Source organism: Trichosurus vulpecula, chromosome 7 (genome assembly GCF_011100635.1).
Source record: "Trichosurus vulpecula isolate mTriVul1 chromosome 7, mTriVul1.pri, whole genome shotgun sequence".
NCBI classification, from domain to species: domain Eukaryota; kingdom Metazoa; phylum Chordata; class Mammalia; order Diprotodontia; family Phalangeridae; genus Trichosurus; species Trichosurus vulpecula.
The window spans coordinates 75,231,653-75,248,406 of NC_050579.1; the positions used below are offsets into that span (position 1 = coordinate 75,231,653).

Genomic DNA, 16,754 nt, shown 5'->3' on the forward strand with positions numbered 1-16,754 from the left:
TACAAAAGAGACATAAGGGACTCACTGTAGCCCATAAAATTGGCATAATTGTTATCACTCTCCAGTGATTCCCACATTCCCATTAAGGGTTTCTACACTCTCCCAGACTCATGGTGTCACCTTTGGTTTGTAGTTACCTCAGAGGAAAAATAAAAACAAACCTGTAGGTTCTAGAGAGTTAACTACCACTCCCTACCGCCCCCCTTTCCCCTCCCCCAGCTTTCCCTTGAATACCTTCATCATCCTCAGGGCCTACTTATGGTGCTCTAGCTCTCGTGCGCTTGCTCTCTCTCTCTCTCTCTCTCTCTCTCTCTCTCTCTCCTTTTAGATATTGTATTATATTCACTTCTATATAGCTAAAATATGAAAAGAAACCTCAAGGAAGATATTACTTAATTTGAGATAGTCACCTGAAATCTTTATTGTTTGTTAATATTTAAATCTGATTCTCCTTGCATAGATGGATAGGTAGATAAATAGTTAGATAATGTGTGTATGTGTGCATGTACTAAAAATAATAATAGCTAACACTCGTGTAGAGGTTACTATGTTTCAGGCACTGTGCCAGCAACCCTGAGAGGTAGGTGCCATTTTATGGATGAGGAAACTGAGTCAAACATAGGTTACGTGACTTGCCCAGGATCACACAGCTAATAGGCATCTGAGGTCCTCTGGAGTCCAGGCCCAGAACTCTATCCATTGTGCCACCTAGCTGTCCCAGCTGCAATGAAACGTTAAGAAAATGCATTTTTCTTCTATCATTTCTGTCATGATTTCTCCTGTTTCTAAGAGACGATATAAACTGTCTATAGATAACTATTCATGCCATCTATTTCTGAAGAAGTTGTAACCGCTAATAGAGATCTCTGACGGCGCATCTATGCTTAGGAGTCCTATGGGAAATCTAAGCTTGTGTAATAAATGAGAACTACCTGTTCCTAGAACATTTTCAAATTATGAGATCATTTTAGACATCCCATAATTACAGATGATTGAAAACACTCGAAAAGTTGATAGTAGATAGGAGCATAACATTTTTAAATAAGATGCTGAAATAGGCCTAACTTCACTGTCTCAGTAATTTCAAAAGCCCTCCTTTTATGTTGCAGAGGGTCCTCCAACCACTCAGATTACAACTCCTCTCTGCTTTAGTAAATATTTCTAGTGAATTATCTAATGAACATATTTCTGGTGATGAACCTCTTCAAACTTAATCAGGATGGTGCTCAAACAAAAGGCAATCCAGAACTAGGGCTGTAGAAAAGACTTATAATCCAAAAAATGTCCAAAGTAGGACAACAGTGTCAGGGGGGAGGGGAGGGGATCCTGTCATATAAGGATTGATTGAAATAACTCTAGATGTTTATATTAGAGAAGGGAAGATTTAGGGAATGCGGAGCCATGATAGCTGCTTTTAAATACTTGAAAAGTTGTCATGAGGAAGATAAAATAGATTCCTTCTGGTTGGTCCCATAGGGACAGGACTAGGAGCAGTGGCTGGAAGCTCTAGAGGCAAATTTAGCCTTGATATCAGGAAAACAACTTTTTAACATTGAGAGTATCAGAAATCAGAAATGGCTGTTTCAGGAGGTAAACCTCCCTGGAGGTTTTCCAGTAAAGGCTGAATGACCAATAGTCGGATGGGATAAAGAAGGATTCATGTTCATATGGGTTGGAGGAGATAACTTCTCAGGTTCCTTCCAACTCAATTTTAAGCTTCTGTGATTCTGGGATGAACCTCTTCAAATGTAGCCAGGATTATTCTCTGGTGCCACAGAGAAAACACACAGTTTGTATCCCAAATCTCTTGGCTCAGAAGGACATGCCAGAGCTTGTAATTTGTTTAACTACTTTTCAAAAAAATAGGGTCACTGTTTACCACAATGAGGCATTTGGGAAGCACTAGGGTAGATTTAAGAACAAGAATAAATTTCAGTGCCATTTTTCCATCTTTCTGAGTGTTCATATTGTCTTGAACCTTCCCTCCATCGCCACTACTCTCCTACCACCTTGGGCTTGTTATGGGAATAGTCAAATTTTGAATTTGAATTTTGGGGGAAAATCAATACTGTTTGAAAACACAAGGTTTCCTTTTACAGCAAAGCTCAAATTGAGTGTCTTGTTGTTTTCCAATTGTGTTTATCTCTAGTGCTCTAAGAAGTGATTGCCCTCACTATATAGATTTACAGTATAAATCAGCAGAAACAGAAAAAAGCCTCATACCAATCTTGATTGTAAGATGGATTTTCAGCGAGAGAGACTATTTTACTAAGATGTAGGGGTTTAACATGGGACTTCACAGACCACCATCCCCAGGTCTATGTAGCCTTATAAATTAATAAACTAATCTGGAGTGTGATCAACTGTTCAAATAGTATGTATAATTTAGATTTTTCATTTGAGAGTTTTATTTTATTTTTCAAGCTAATAAGAAAAAAGCAGGGGGAAAAATAAGCATGTCTTCTCTCACACTATAATCCCTTTTTTAAGGTTGAGAATGATAGTGATTTTCCTACAATGATTCTTTAAACACCCTTTTAAAATAAAGAACAATTTTATAATGTCAGATAACCTAAGGGCAGGCACAATATCAGATCATCGGTTAAAAATGTCAGTTGAATTTGGAAGATTTCAAATAAATGAAACATTTAAAGATAGCCAAGAAGTATGATATATCTATAGCTAAAAAGTTCAGGATATAATTGGCATTTACATAGTGCTTTAAGGTTTGCAAAATACCTTATTTATTTGAGTTTCACCACAACCCTGTGAAGTATGTGATTACAGGCTTTATTGTACACATTTTACAGGTAAAGAAACTGAGACTTATGGCAGTTACTTGACTTACTTGTCTTTGGTCACATAGCCATTATCAGAAATAGTATTTGACTTTAAGTCTTCCTGATTCTAAATTTAACATGTTTTATACTATACCAAGCTGCTTCTCTGCATGCTACAGACTAGGAAACTATAGTCATAGAACCGAAATTAGAGTAATATAATTATTAGTTAGGCATTTTATGTGTCACAGTGGTTTCAAAACACAATTCCAATTTCCTGTCATTATTTGTAGGCTTATTATCCAATCTAAGAGTATTCAAATATGTTGGGAAGAAATAACAAATATTTACTGTTTCAGTATTAATTACTGGATTTTCAGTGAGTCATATAAAATGATACCTAACATTTATGTAGCTCTTTAAAAGTTTTCAAAGCACTGTACATGTATGTCATCTCATTTGATCCAAAACAGAGTACATGTGTGATAATCTACAGACTAAATTCCATTGGATTTTAGGAGTTTTGAGAGGCACTATCTTTTCTTAGGTGAGTGAAGAAAGGAAGGGGAAGTCTTTAGAGGGCATGAGATCTGGTATTGTGAAAAGAAAAAAAAATGTGACAAAGAATAAGGTTAGGGAATCCTTAACATTAGTGGAGCATGGAACAATAGGATATTGTTTAATATTTAAAAGTGGGACTCATTATTACACCTGGTATAAGATTCAAGTTAAAAAAATGTTCAATCCTCAGCTTTTTTTTTACTCCTCCAAGAGCTAGGAAAAGATTTTTATGTAAAATAATATCAGAATTAATCTTCCCTTATACTATAGGAATCTGGAATAATTCCATTCAGTTTCAATTGAAGGAACATTCATTAAGTTCCTAACATGTATAATACACCAAGCATCAGAGAATAGAAAGCTTACAAATGAAAAAGAAGGGAACCCTTCACTAAAGGAGGTTTGGTTTTGTTTTAGGGAAGAGAAGCAACATGCAAACATTTACGTTATCGAATATAATAACAATTAGGGACATCGGTGAAGGTTTCATGGGTAGTCTTATCTCACCTGAGTTCTGAGAAAGAAAAGAGGATTCTCAGAGGCAGAGGTGAAGAGGAGAGCCTAGAGAAAGGTGAGGAGGCAGGAGCTAGAACACCAAGTTCGGTGGGGAAAAAATGTAAGCTACGTTGAGTGGTAGTAGAAGTAGGTGAATTGGAAGCAATGTGTAATAAGTTTGGAGGATGGAACCAGTTTGTAAAGGGCTTTAAATAACAATAACAAAAAACCCCCAAAATTCAGAACATTGGTTGGGTGAAGAAACATTTTTTTTTGTTATTGTTTTTAGCTAAAAACAAAATAAAACATGTGTAGCATAGCCCTGCAACTTAACCAATCGATATTTGGACCAGTAGATACGGTCTCCAGAAAAAGGGCTGGAACCTTCTGGGTTCCCTAGGTAACTCTGGGGGGTTGAGGATGGTTTCTTTAGAACTATGGCTCATCAATTAGTGCCGACTCACCACTTCTACACACTCCAATATGCTTCCTCCATTGATTATAAGATAACATCGGTTAGTTTTTAGAGTAATTATTTACCAACATGCCATAATATGAAAATCTTCCCAGATCACAGGCACATTCTCCCACAAGTACATAAAGTTCACGGGAAATTGGCCCCAAACTCAGACAGCACACATGACAAAGGGATAGTTTATAATTCCTTACTGTATCGCAGGCCCTTTTCTCTTTTTGTGTAGTCCTCTTTAGGCAAGGTGTAACTTTCTTCTTAGCTCCTTGTAGAATAATGATGGGGGTGGCAAGGTGGCGAGAGTGCTGGTTCTGGAGTCAGGAAGACTTACTAGCTGTGTGACCCTGGGCAAGGCACTTAATCCTGTTTGCCTCAGTTTCTTCATCTGTAAAATGAGCTGGAGAAGAAAATGGCAAACCACCTCAGTATGTTTGCTGAGATAACCCCAAAAGGGGTCACAAAGAGTCAGACATGACTTAAAAATGACCTACCAACTGAAAGAATAATGAAACCTTCTTTATTCAGTGTGTCTAGTTTGCCTTCAGCTTCTGATGCGGGCACTGCCATCAGCTCTTCTAGGATATGTCTGTGCAAAGTACAAACTCTTCTCACCTTTCAAACTTCATAAGGCCTTTCTATGGTTAAGGGAAGAACAGGGTGATGTCCTTCTCCCCTACAGGCAGTTCCCTCTTCAGGGGATTTTCCAGACTGCTCTCTTCTCTTGGCTGACCCTGCCACTGTAATGTTTGAATCTAAGCCAATAATACTTTATGCAAACTCTACAGGTGGTAAATGAGTCTCCTAGACAACTCCCAATATATTTACTGAGTAGCTGAATTTATTTTCATCCAATGACTTTTCCTGATGGATTCCTTACCAACTCGATTAACCAGGTTGTTTGTATGCAGTTTTAATGACTGATTGATTCAAAAGAAATGTTCTTACTTGATCAAGGTTCTTTCAAATGGGAGTGGGGTGATGGATTAATTGTTTTCACGGACCCTACCCTTACACTAAGAAAACATAAACCATGAAATAATTTTCAGTTGCAATGCATATGTTTTTCCTTTTAGGTAAAAAGAAAAACTATTAAAGCTGAAAACTGATAGAAAACTGGGAAGCTGACATTTATTATACTTTTATTAACCAGATTTTTATAGACATTCCCAAAATTCTTAAATATGCGGTATTTAATTTGCCTTCAAATATGTTCTAAGCTAAATGCGTTTATTCAGCGAGATGATAGAATTCTTCAAATTGTTCTGTAAGCTTGTATAGAATAAAATACGTAATAAATCTTGAAGAAAATTTTATAACAGAAGAAAAGTTTGGAGTAGTAGTGTTTTTAAAGAAACTCTTTTGTCACAGAATCATTTGAAATGATTCTGTAGGTGTATGTATTTTTAACCTCCTTATTCTTCCAATAGAAGTCAATCACCTTTTCCTCTCATCACCTCTTCCTTCCCACAGCCACACATGCAGCTACCCTGGTCCTGGGCATGGGAGGCAGTTGGGTGAAAGAGAGGCAGTGTATGTGAGAGAAGTAGACAAAGATACATTCCATTACACGTCATTCGGTTATCTTGTTATTTTCTGTAATGAGAAGACAAGTTCATTCAGTACCAGAATTGCTCATGTTCTCACTCTTTGTCTAGTTTGCTCAGTTTGTCAGAACTTCTTAATACTCTTCTTCCAGTCATACCAGGAGAACACATTGTTGGCCATAGATTCAAAGGTCAGATTAATCTGTCCTCTAAATGATGGAAATATAAGGCCCCCAAAATAGTGATCTACTAGGGAGGATGATGATTAGAGCACTCCACTTGGAGACTGGAACATGTAAATTTAAATCCCACTTCAAGTCATTTAAAAATGGGGATAATAAAAGCACTTATCTCACCAGGAGGTTGTGAGGATCAAATTTATACATACCCATCCATCCATACAATATATACGTATGTATGCCTATAAACAAGCATACACATATATACAAAAATATTGAAATATATGTTTATATATGTATACATACAAATAAATATACATGCACACAGATAAATGCTTGGCAAACCTTAAAGTGATATAAAATGCTATTAATACTGTAATAATAATAACTACAAGCTATCTGCTTGGAAGGAGATCTGTAGTATGGTTCTCTAGCTCCATTGAGCCTTATGCTGTTAGATCTTTTAACGCATAAGCCTTTGTCGAAATGACTGAACGGTCATTTCAGTTATATCTGATTCTTCATAACCCCATTTTGGGATTTTCTGGGCAAAGATATTAGAGAAGTTTGCCATTTCTTTTTCTGGATAAGGAAACTGAGGCAAACAGGATTAAGAGATTTGCCTAGGGTCAAATGGCTGTTAAGTGTCTGAGTCCAGATTTGAACTCCAGGAGGATGAGTCTTCCAGATTCAAAGCCCAGTGTTTTATACACTGCACCACGTAGCTGCCCCAGTGAATACCCTGGATCAGGGCTGTCAAAAATGTGGCCTGTGGCTGCTTGTGAAATGACTAAAAGCATAGAAATTTACATAAATGCTTTAGTAAAGAAAGCCAGGCTACCGCAGAGCTCTCACTAAAATGGCAAATCAAAATATATTGTCTGTTGTTTCAATAAAAACCTAAGGCTGGACAGCCCTGCCCTAGATAAAGCAATAAGGGCATGCTGACTAATTCGCACAAATCATAAAACTGAGAAGAATAGCTAATACTTTGGATCACAGAATTAGAATCCCAAAAGATCTCAGCATTCTAGAATGATGAGATCAATCTTTAATAAAATAAAATATTCACAGATAAATTCCCATACTTTAGGTAAAACAGAAAAGCTTTACAAGTGCTAGATGGGGAAGATATAACTAGATAGCAGTTGACCAGAAAAAGATCTGAGAATTTTAAGGGTTTACAAGCTCAACATGAGCTTGTAACATAGCAATGAAGAAGGCCAATGAAAACTTAGGCTTCTTTAAAGGAGACTTATTCTTCATTATATAGGAGGTGCTAGTTCCACTGTATTATTCTCAAGTGGGACCCTGACTTGGATATTGTGTTCATTTAGGAGCTCTATGTTTCAAGGAAGAACATTGCTAAGTTAGGGATGATCTAGACAAGGGTGGCCAGGTGGTAAAGGAAATCATATCTACCATACATGGAACAGATGAGGTAACTATGGATGTTTCCCTTGGAGAGTAGGAGACTTTAAAATGGACCTGGTAGCTACCTTCAAGTTTTTGAAGGGCCCTTTTGTGAAAAGGGGATTATGTTTGTTCTGTTTGACATCAGAGGGCTGTACCAGTAAGGCAAGATTTACAACATCGATGGTGATCATGAATATGCCAGGAAAGTTCAGTATTACAAAATATAAGAGACTTTCTATATGGAAGGTGGAAGTAAAACATTTATTCAGACACCAAAGGATCAAATCCCAAAAGCAATAATTCCAATTCAACATAGCAACAAATTTATCCCAAAACCAGTAGTCCACTTCAATGTAACAGAAAGGAAATTAAAACACAACATCACAGCAAGGAGCCAAGCCATCATGTAACCCTCCTCTCTGATGGGGCCTTCCTACAAACACTCACTCAGAAATCCTATCTGCCTGCTTGCCTGCATCCTCTCTTCCCACTGTTCTGAGAGCTGGCAGTTCTGAGAGCTCTTCTAGTTCTCTCCCTGCCCTTGCAGTTCTCTTTCTCTCCATGTTTCTATCTCTCCATCTCTCAGTCTCTGCCTGTCTCTTCTCTGACCTTAAGGCTACCCTCAGGGTATATATATATATACCCTTCTTAGGGCCCAAGGGCTTTACGTCTAATCAGCAAAAGAGTGTGGGCCTGGGGCCTCATACCTAATCAGCAAAAGGGTGTGGCCTGGGAACTCACACTGGTCAGCAAAAGGATGTGGGCCTTCCTACAAACAAGCCTCCTCTAATCAAGCTTCCCTTAACTAGCTCTACCTGAGGCCTATGAAATGGGTGGGGAAGATCTTTAATCACATTAACACCACATGGCAAATCTAGGATTGATGAGTAGAAGTTACAAAGAAGTCAACTTTGGCTTTACATAGGGACAAATTTCCAGTTTCACTCATTCAGAAGTAGAAGAGGCTGCCTTGTGAGTCAGTATGTTTCCTCATCACTAGAGGTTTTCAAGTGAAGGCTGAGTGACCACTTGTTGGGGTTGTTACTGAAGAGGGCATCTTTAGGCAGGTATGAATTGCCTTGCAACTAAGAAATTTTGTAATTCTCTGAATATTTCATTTTCTGAGCTGCATTACCAAGGTCAATATTATTGCTTCTGTACCTAAAAGGTTAGTTTGTTTTTAACTATTCTGTAGATACGGAAAAATCCTTACCCTGAACTCTATCCAATTCTCTTATAAATACCTTCTTTAGTAGATCTGCAGTTTCATTATTATAGCTAATTCTTCTGCTGGTGCAGAATTTTTTCATTATTTCTTCACAAAAGAAAGACTAATGGCATTAGAGAACACTTTTTTTGGGACACTTTAATGTCTTTGGGGGGTAATTTTAAGTTCCTTATTTTTTCTCGTCTCTCATGGTAATTCATTTTGTTTTCTTTTCTAGCCGTGCCCTTAATTTTGTCTTTTATGACATTTCTTGGGAATGAGTTGATAGCAAGTGATACCCTCCTAATACCTGTCACAGAATGGAATCGAATGCCTTTGCATTGCCTTTTGGGTTACTTGTAATTTCATTTTCTTCTCAAATTATAGTGTCTCACTGTTCAATGACATATAGCTTCAGAAGGAAATATGAAGAGGTAGCCTTTTGCATGAACTACTAGCCCAGGATCATTAAAAGTGATTAAAAGTAAATGCTCCAAATGTCTGCTAGTTCACTTTTCTTCCTGTTCAGTTCTACTTCTTTATTTCCAAGGGCATGTGTGTGTGTGTGTGTGTGTGTGTGTGTAGTTAGAGATAGAAACGGAGATGAAGAAGCATGCATAAAGTCAATTATTGATGTCTTTTTAATCTCTTTGGGGGTAGAAATTCTGTCTGTGTTCTTTTAAAAATTCTTATTTAAGATATCTTGAAAAGAAAACTGAATGCCTTGAAAACGGCATTTCTGCCAGCGTAGAGTCCTTCTGTTTATTCCCAGTCATGTCCAGCTGCTTTTCTCAAGATCATCTTTGGTGACACTGCCTTGTTCTCAAATTGAGTATTGAGATGGTAGAATCCAAGTGTTATTCCACTTCAATGGCCAGTGGGAACAGATTTAGAATTTTGGCAGATCTGCTCCATTTCCCTTCCGTTTGTTGTCTTTCTGGTTTCATCTACAAATGCTCCCAGGGTTATACTAATCAGATGACTCTCTTGCCAAGCTCTCTTCAGGCTCCTACTTATTCCTCAACTATTTTTATTGTTTTGTCAGGAAGGATCATAACAGGGGAGCCAAGCAGAAGAGTGGATACAGTGCCAGGCCTGGAATTAGGAAGCCTCATCTTCCTGAGTTCAAATCTAGCCTCAGACACTTACTAGCTTGGTGATCCTGGGCAAGTCATTTAAACATGTTTGCCTCAGTTTCCTCATCTGTAAAATGAGCTGGAGAAGGAAATGGTAAACCACTCCAGTATCTCTGCCAATAAAACCCTAAATGGGGTCATGAAGAGTTGGGCACAGCGACAATTCGCAACCCAGATGCCATTCTCAACTCATACTTTCTCTTCCCCTATATGCCTAATTATCAAGATCTGTTTTTCAGCCTTCTTAACCTCTTTACCATATACCTTCTTTTCTGACACTATCATCATACTGGTACAGGCCCTCATCACCTGATACCTAGACTATTATAATAGCGATGGTTGGTCTCCCTGTTTCAAGTCCCTCCCTCATTCTAGTCTGTTCTCCACTCAGCAGTCTAATTGATATTCCTAAAAGCACAGGCCTCACCCTTCAAACCCCAACCTATAAATTCAGTGGCTCCCTAGTACCTCCAGAATAAAATTCAGAATCCTCTATTTGGCTTTTAAAGGCTTTCATAACCTGGCTCCTTTCTACCTTTCCAGTCTTAAACATACTCCTCCGTATACTCTCCTCTCCAGTGACACTGCCCTCATCATTTTTGCTGGCTATCTACCATTCCTAGAACTCCGTCAGTCCTTATTTCTGCCTCCTAGCTTCCTTTGCTTCCTTCATATATCTTTTAAAAGCAGCCTCTGCAGGAGGCCTTTCCCAGTCCTCCTTAATCTTAGTGATTTTCTTCTGAGTCTAACTCTGTTTTTATCTAGTTGTTTACATGTTGTCTCCTCCATTAGACTGTGAGTTCCTTGAGAGCACAGAGCATTTTTTTTGTTTATTTTGTTTTGTTTTGCCTCTCATCACAATATCTGGTACATAGTGTATTCTTTAAAAATACTAGTTGGCTGACAAATTGACTACTGGCTCAATCTTTTGCCGTTTTTTTTAAATAGTCTTATATTCTAGAGTCTAAACCATTGTTTTTGTTGGTTGGCTCCCAGCCTGATAAGGTGATTTTTGTTTGGGTTCTTTGTGACCTCGCAGTTGTGGCAACTGTGTCGTATTAGTGAAGGAAAATTTAAAATTGCCTATGAGAAAGTAGATCTATGTTTGGTAAATGGCATGAATGAAGAAGTTAGGTCCGAAGCAGCAAGAGGTCTATAGGATGCTCAGATCTAAAGGCCTCCATAGAGTCAGAGTTGAGATTCAAAGCCATGAAGTCGATCCCAGGATAGAAGCCAAAATTCAGAAAAGGGGAATCAGAAGTTGACTATCTGATTTGACCTGATTCCCCAGAGCTTTGTTGTTTTTGCATTCCTTACCATTTCTTGGACCTGTTATGCTGTTGTGGTCAAAACTGGAGTCTACTGAGCCTCCTGCTGGCTTAGCAGCCTGTGCCGTCCCTTGCAGGCTGCATCTTTTTTGATAATGTGTAATTCTCCATTCCATGGCCTTCAGGCACATTTTATTCATTTTTTTCCTCCTCATGATCCCAGCATAACATTGAATTTGACAGTACACATGGATCTAGCTTGTTTGTTTTTCATTGTTTTAGAGAATATTGAAATCCAGCTGAGGCATTACTTGTTTCAGCAAAATGTTTTTACCATGTGACTTTGTACTAATTAATTTGAAACATTTTTCAGACCCAAATAAAAATGTATTGAAAACACTTCACATGTAAATGCCACTTTAGAAAATGAAAAGTCATCTTCTAAAAGATGTGATAACTATTTATCACCAAATTTGAAAAAAAAGATTAGCTGTTAATTGGTCAAGTTAAACAAGACACAATTTGGGATCACTTGGTCTTCTGTTCTTGATTCAATGCATGAAAGTATACATTTACAAATCCTAGGAGACAAGGCTAAATTAGCTTTAATTGTCCTTTTTATATGACCGTTTAGGCAGCTAACTTTCCTAAGGTGTCTGTTTTTATAGCTAGAGTATGCAACTTGTTATCTTCTAATCTCTTTAATTTCCTCCTCTTTTCTCAGGAGAGGGTTCCATATCATTGAATATGCTACACCTAGGTGATCACATTCAAATGAATTTTACTTTGGAATAGGAAGATAAATATAAGGGAGATTCTGTAGGGATATTTAATATCAAAGATTCACTGTAGGATACATCTAATTAAAGTTTTAGCAAATAAACGCATTTATTTATCCCCCCTTAGTGAATTCCTATAGCATTTTAAAATCTCTGAATCTGCTGAAAAATACCGAGTTTGAGAGACAGAGCTGCCTGTAGGCAGAAGGCTTCAGGACATCATTTATATATATTTGCGATGTTTATCTTCCTCTAGCTTTTATTAAGGTTACATTGGCAAGTGAGTCTATTGCTAAAGGGCTTTTGTTCTCTGTGTTCTTTATCGGAAATAAAAACTTATGGTGCCCTTATAATCCATTCTTCAGCAAATGCAATTAAATTTCACAGGTGCTAGCTCTATAAAGATCAGACTCCAAAGCAGAGATATTTGAAATAATACAGATCTTGTTTTCCTTAATATATCTTTGATAAGAAAGAATGAGAGTAATAAATACAATCTTTAACATAACAGGTTTTTTTTCTTGATTAGAATATTTTCCAGAATTGTTCTCGATGCTCTGATGTTTAACGTTCACTAACTGAAATATGTCTGTTTACAACAAATCTATAATAGTCACAATAGAAATGTATTTTTTCATTGGAAGATAGACTGAGATCTTGTGGTCAATCTATTTGCCATTTGACATAACTGGATTAACCTCTTACTTATACTGAAAGCGCCATTTACACTGAAGGAACTTCGTGGTTGGCCTCAAGCCAAACCCCTGAGGCCTAAGTCATATTGAAGGTTCAAGTTACCTCCAAAAGGAAATTTACTCTCTTTTTATGAAGATATTATCAATTTTATAATGTGCGGCTAAAGTCACAATATGTCATATTCCTCTAAGGGGAATTTGTTATTTACTACTCTTCTTTTCAAAATAAAAATCAAGAGCATTTTATTGAAGAGGATGCTTTGTTGGCAAGGATTAAGTTGAGTCAGCTTTATTCAACTAACAACAAGAAAAAAAACTGATTCTACGGAATATCAAGTTTATAGAGATTGAAACTGTGCTTGTGATCTCACTGGTTTAAAAACTTCATGGTCTTTTATCAATTCAGGTCACCCCCTTCTCTGCAACTTGTAGTCTAAAGATCATTGGTGTTAAGTAGAAAGGGGTTATTCAGATGTAAGGATCCCTGCAAGCCTCATATTGACTAAGAAAACCACATATTAACATTATCTTGTGTTCTGTTGGATTTCTATTTATTTTATTAAATATTCCCAATCATATTTTTATGTATACGCCTTATCCTTTTTAGAAAAGATGATAAATTTGATTTTACTTAGCAACCTATTTCTACTATACTATATTTTCCTTATATTTTTTCCTTTAACATTTTTACTTAAAGTTTTGAGCTCCAAATTTTATCCTTCCCCTCACCCCTCCCTGAGGTGGAAAGCAAGCAGATAAAGGGTATATACGTGCAATTATGTAAAACATTTCCATATTAGTCATTTCCCCAATTATATTTTAATCTGTTTAGAGCCATACTTTGGAGTGTTACAGCCTACGGCCACATGTAATATCTGTGATCTAGAGCAGAGAGAGGTCCAGTGCCTTGCAAAGAGAGGTCCAGTTCACATAGCCAATGTGTGTCAGAATCAGACTTGAACCCAGATTTTCCTCCACTTAAGGTCCTCTCTACCCACTATGACCTGCAGCTTTTATGATTTATGGTATGTTGACATTTTAAGAGAGCACTTCTCCAAGAGAATTCTCTTTCCTTCTCTTGTTTAACTCTGTCTTTCTCCCATTTTTAATTGGCTTTGAATAAGTTTATTACATTTTATATATGTGTCAAAACAGACATTCAGTCACATAAGTAGAAACAATTATCCTTATGAAGAGCTTTTTAAAGAAAACATTTTTGATGAATGTCCTTTAAAATCTTTTCTGTCATACTCCTTTTATCCTTGATAGAAGACAATAACTCAAAAACTCTTCTGCGATACATAAGGAAAGGGCATGAAACAAGAAAGTTATTACAGAAACTCAGTGATATGTTATGAAGAAATATATTTGCCATACTATGGCCCAATTACAAAATAGTAAAGCAGGAACAAAAGACAATAATGCTGTTTTTTCTATTTGTTTCAGTAAGTTTAGCACAGCAGGAAATGGGGGCATTTTTCCTATCTAGTGCATCAAATCTGCAGTTTGAAATGGAACTACAAATGGGAGTTATTTTAAAGGCATCATATATAAGCTAATAACCTTGGTTATATAAATGAGATAATTATATAGCATGTGATATATTTTATTTTATTTTATTGTAACTATTTCATACCTGGGTTAAGGGGTATATGTGTATGTGTGGAAAGGAGGAGGGTATTCAGTCTGAAAACTAACAAACTTATATGTTTAAGAAACATAACCTCTAAATTTTGTGACACTTAAATGTTGCTTCTGCCTTTATAAAACTTTAGTGTGAAGCTTATTTTCTTAATGTCTTCTGGTAAAATGCTTCTAGATTCGTTTGTGAAACTATAGTAGAAGATATTTATTCTGAGATATACCTAATACAAGAATAGGCTTTCTTAGCAATAACCTGAAATGACTTCTTTCAACTATGGTCCTAGAAAATTATCCTGGTCTTTAACATTCATCCCCAATGACTCAACTTTGATACGTTGGTATTTTGACGTGTATGTTCAATGTATGTTCTCTGTCCAGTGATATAGGTCACAACACAGCTATACCTTTATATCTGCTGTGAGTCTTGTTCATGTGCTCCCATAAAACATGTACTAGGGCTCAACCACACATACTGGGCTCTTGCCTCTAGATCCCTTGTTATCATTTCAACAGAGCATAATGACTCCCAGGCAACTCTAGCTTTACATATTTGACTAAGCCACCTTCTTTTTTGGTCATACATTTCTCTGATGATACGATTGATACCATTTCCCTTCTGTACGTCTTCATTTGGCTATGCATTCAATAAATTTTTTGTAATTTGTTATATGATCTTAGGTTCAGAACTGGAAGAATTAATATTTTATAGTCTAGATGCAACCACTATTCATTTCTATATTGACCTTTTTGGACAGGAGATTGCCAGATTCAGGCCAGAAGCAGTTGCCCTAGATCAGACTTCTTAGAGTTCACCAAAGGTTTGCATTGACCTGGACTGTGCTGCCCCTGGTTTCACTGAAAAATATAACTCAATACCTTGAGGAAGCAGTATTTGGAAGCTGGAAAAGATTGGGAGAATTAGTAAACAAACAAGAACATATTTTTTTTTTGCATTAAGGAAGGCAGGGTAATTGGGGTTAAGTGACTTGCCCAAGGTCACACAGCTAGTAAGTGTGTCAAGTATCTGAGGTCACATTTGAACTCAAGTCCTCCGGACTCCAGGGCCAGTGCTTTACTCACTGTGCCACCTAGCTTCACGAAAAAAAATATTTTTTTAAAAAAGAATCCCTTGATGAAAAAGTTTTTATGATGCTAGGAATTCCAAAGAAACAGTCAGAAGAAGAAAATAACTCTAAAATATATACAAGCAAAGGTTCTCTCTCTCTCTCTCTCTCTCTCTCTCTCTCTCTCTCTCTCTCTCATTCTCTCTCTCTCTCTCTTTCTCTCTTTGTCTTACATACCCACGCGCGCACACACACACACACACACACACACACACACACATATACACACACACATAGAACTTGAATTCCTGGAAGGCATGAAGCAAGAGTTCTGAGGGTTTTTTAATTTAAAAATTGTATTATAAATGAAATGAAAACCACTGGAGGAAAGAATTAGAAGAGAAATGTGATGTGTAGAATAAAGCCTTTGAAGGAATAACAGCACCTTAGTACAAGATTTTCAAAACCTTATCTAAGCCACAAATTCCTTAAAAATTAGAATGGGCCAGGCAGTAATGAATAACTCTGAGAGAGAAGAAAAAATATTAAAATGAAGTCCAAAGATATAAGCTATCTCATATCAAAAACAATCGTCTTGGAACACAGATCAATGAGAGATAATTTAAGAACCATTGAACTACCTGAAAGCCATGGAAAAAGCTATATATTATATTTCCAGAAATCATGAAAGAAAACCACCCAAATCCATTAGATCTAGGGGGCAAAGTGAAAATAGAAAGACTCCACTAGTTACCCCTGAAAAAATCCCCCAAATGTAAAAACCAATGTCATAGCCAAAATTCAGATTTTCTAATTCAAAGAAAAAAAATGCAAACCAGAAATAATTCAAGTGTCAGTGAGTCATAGTCAGAATCACTTAGGATTTAGCAGATGACAAAAGACGTAGGCACACAACCAAGAATAATTAACCCAGAAAAACTGAGCATAACTTTGGGGGAGACTGGTAGGAGAATAAGAGAATAGACCTCTTATGTAATAACTTCCAAATATTCCTGATGCAAAGTCCAAATCTAGTATAAACTTTGAAATACAAATACAGGAGTCAAGGGAATTCTAACAAAATAGATAAAAGTGAACAACTGGAAGGGACTGTACAAATAGAACTGCATACATTCTAATGGGGAGATGATACAAGTGTCCCCTGAAAACCTTAATGTTATGGAAGGGTCACACAGTGAGTAAATTAAGAACAAGGGCCTAGGAGTACTTTTTGTATATTTTGATGACGTTAAGAAAGGAAAAGGACTCAATCTGAGCGCGTTTTCGCTGCCTGGCCATATTCCCAACCAACTAACTTGACCCTCGAGTTTTTCAGTGGGGTATGACTGCTTGTAGACTAACGAGTTCTATGTTCTATGTTTGGGGGGGAGGTGCCAGCTCTGTCAGAGCCGCACTCCTCCTTCCCCAAGGACCCCCAGTCCAGACTGGACTTAGATCTTCAGCAGGCTGTTGCATATGGCCAGGCAGCGAAAACGCGCTCAGATTGAGTCTCA

General features: G+C 37.1%; 1 protein-coding gene across 1 annotated transcript in view; it reads left to right on the forward strand.

Moving 5' to 3' along the window:
• Positions 1-16,754, forward strand: part of DPYD (dihydropyrimidine dehydrogenase) — a 1,113,082-nt gene that overhangs the window by 167,326 nt on the left and 929,002 nt on the right. The window lies entirely within an intron of this gene.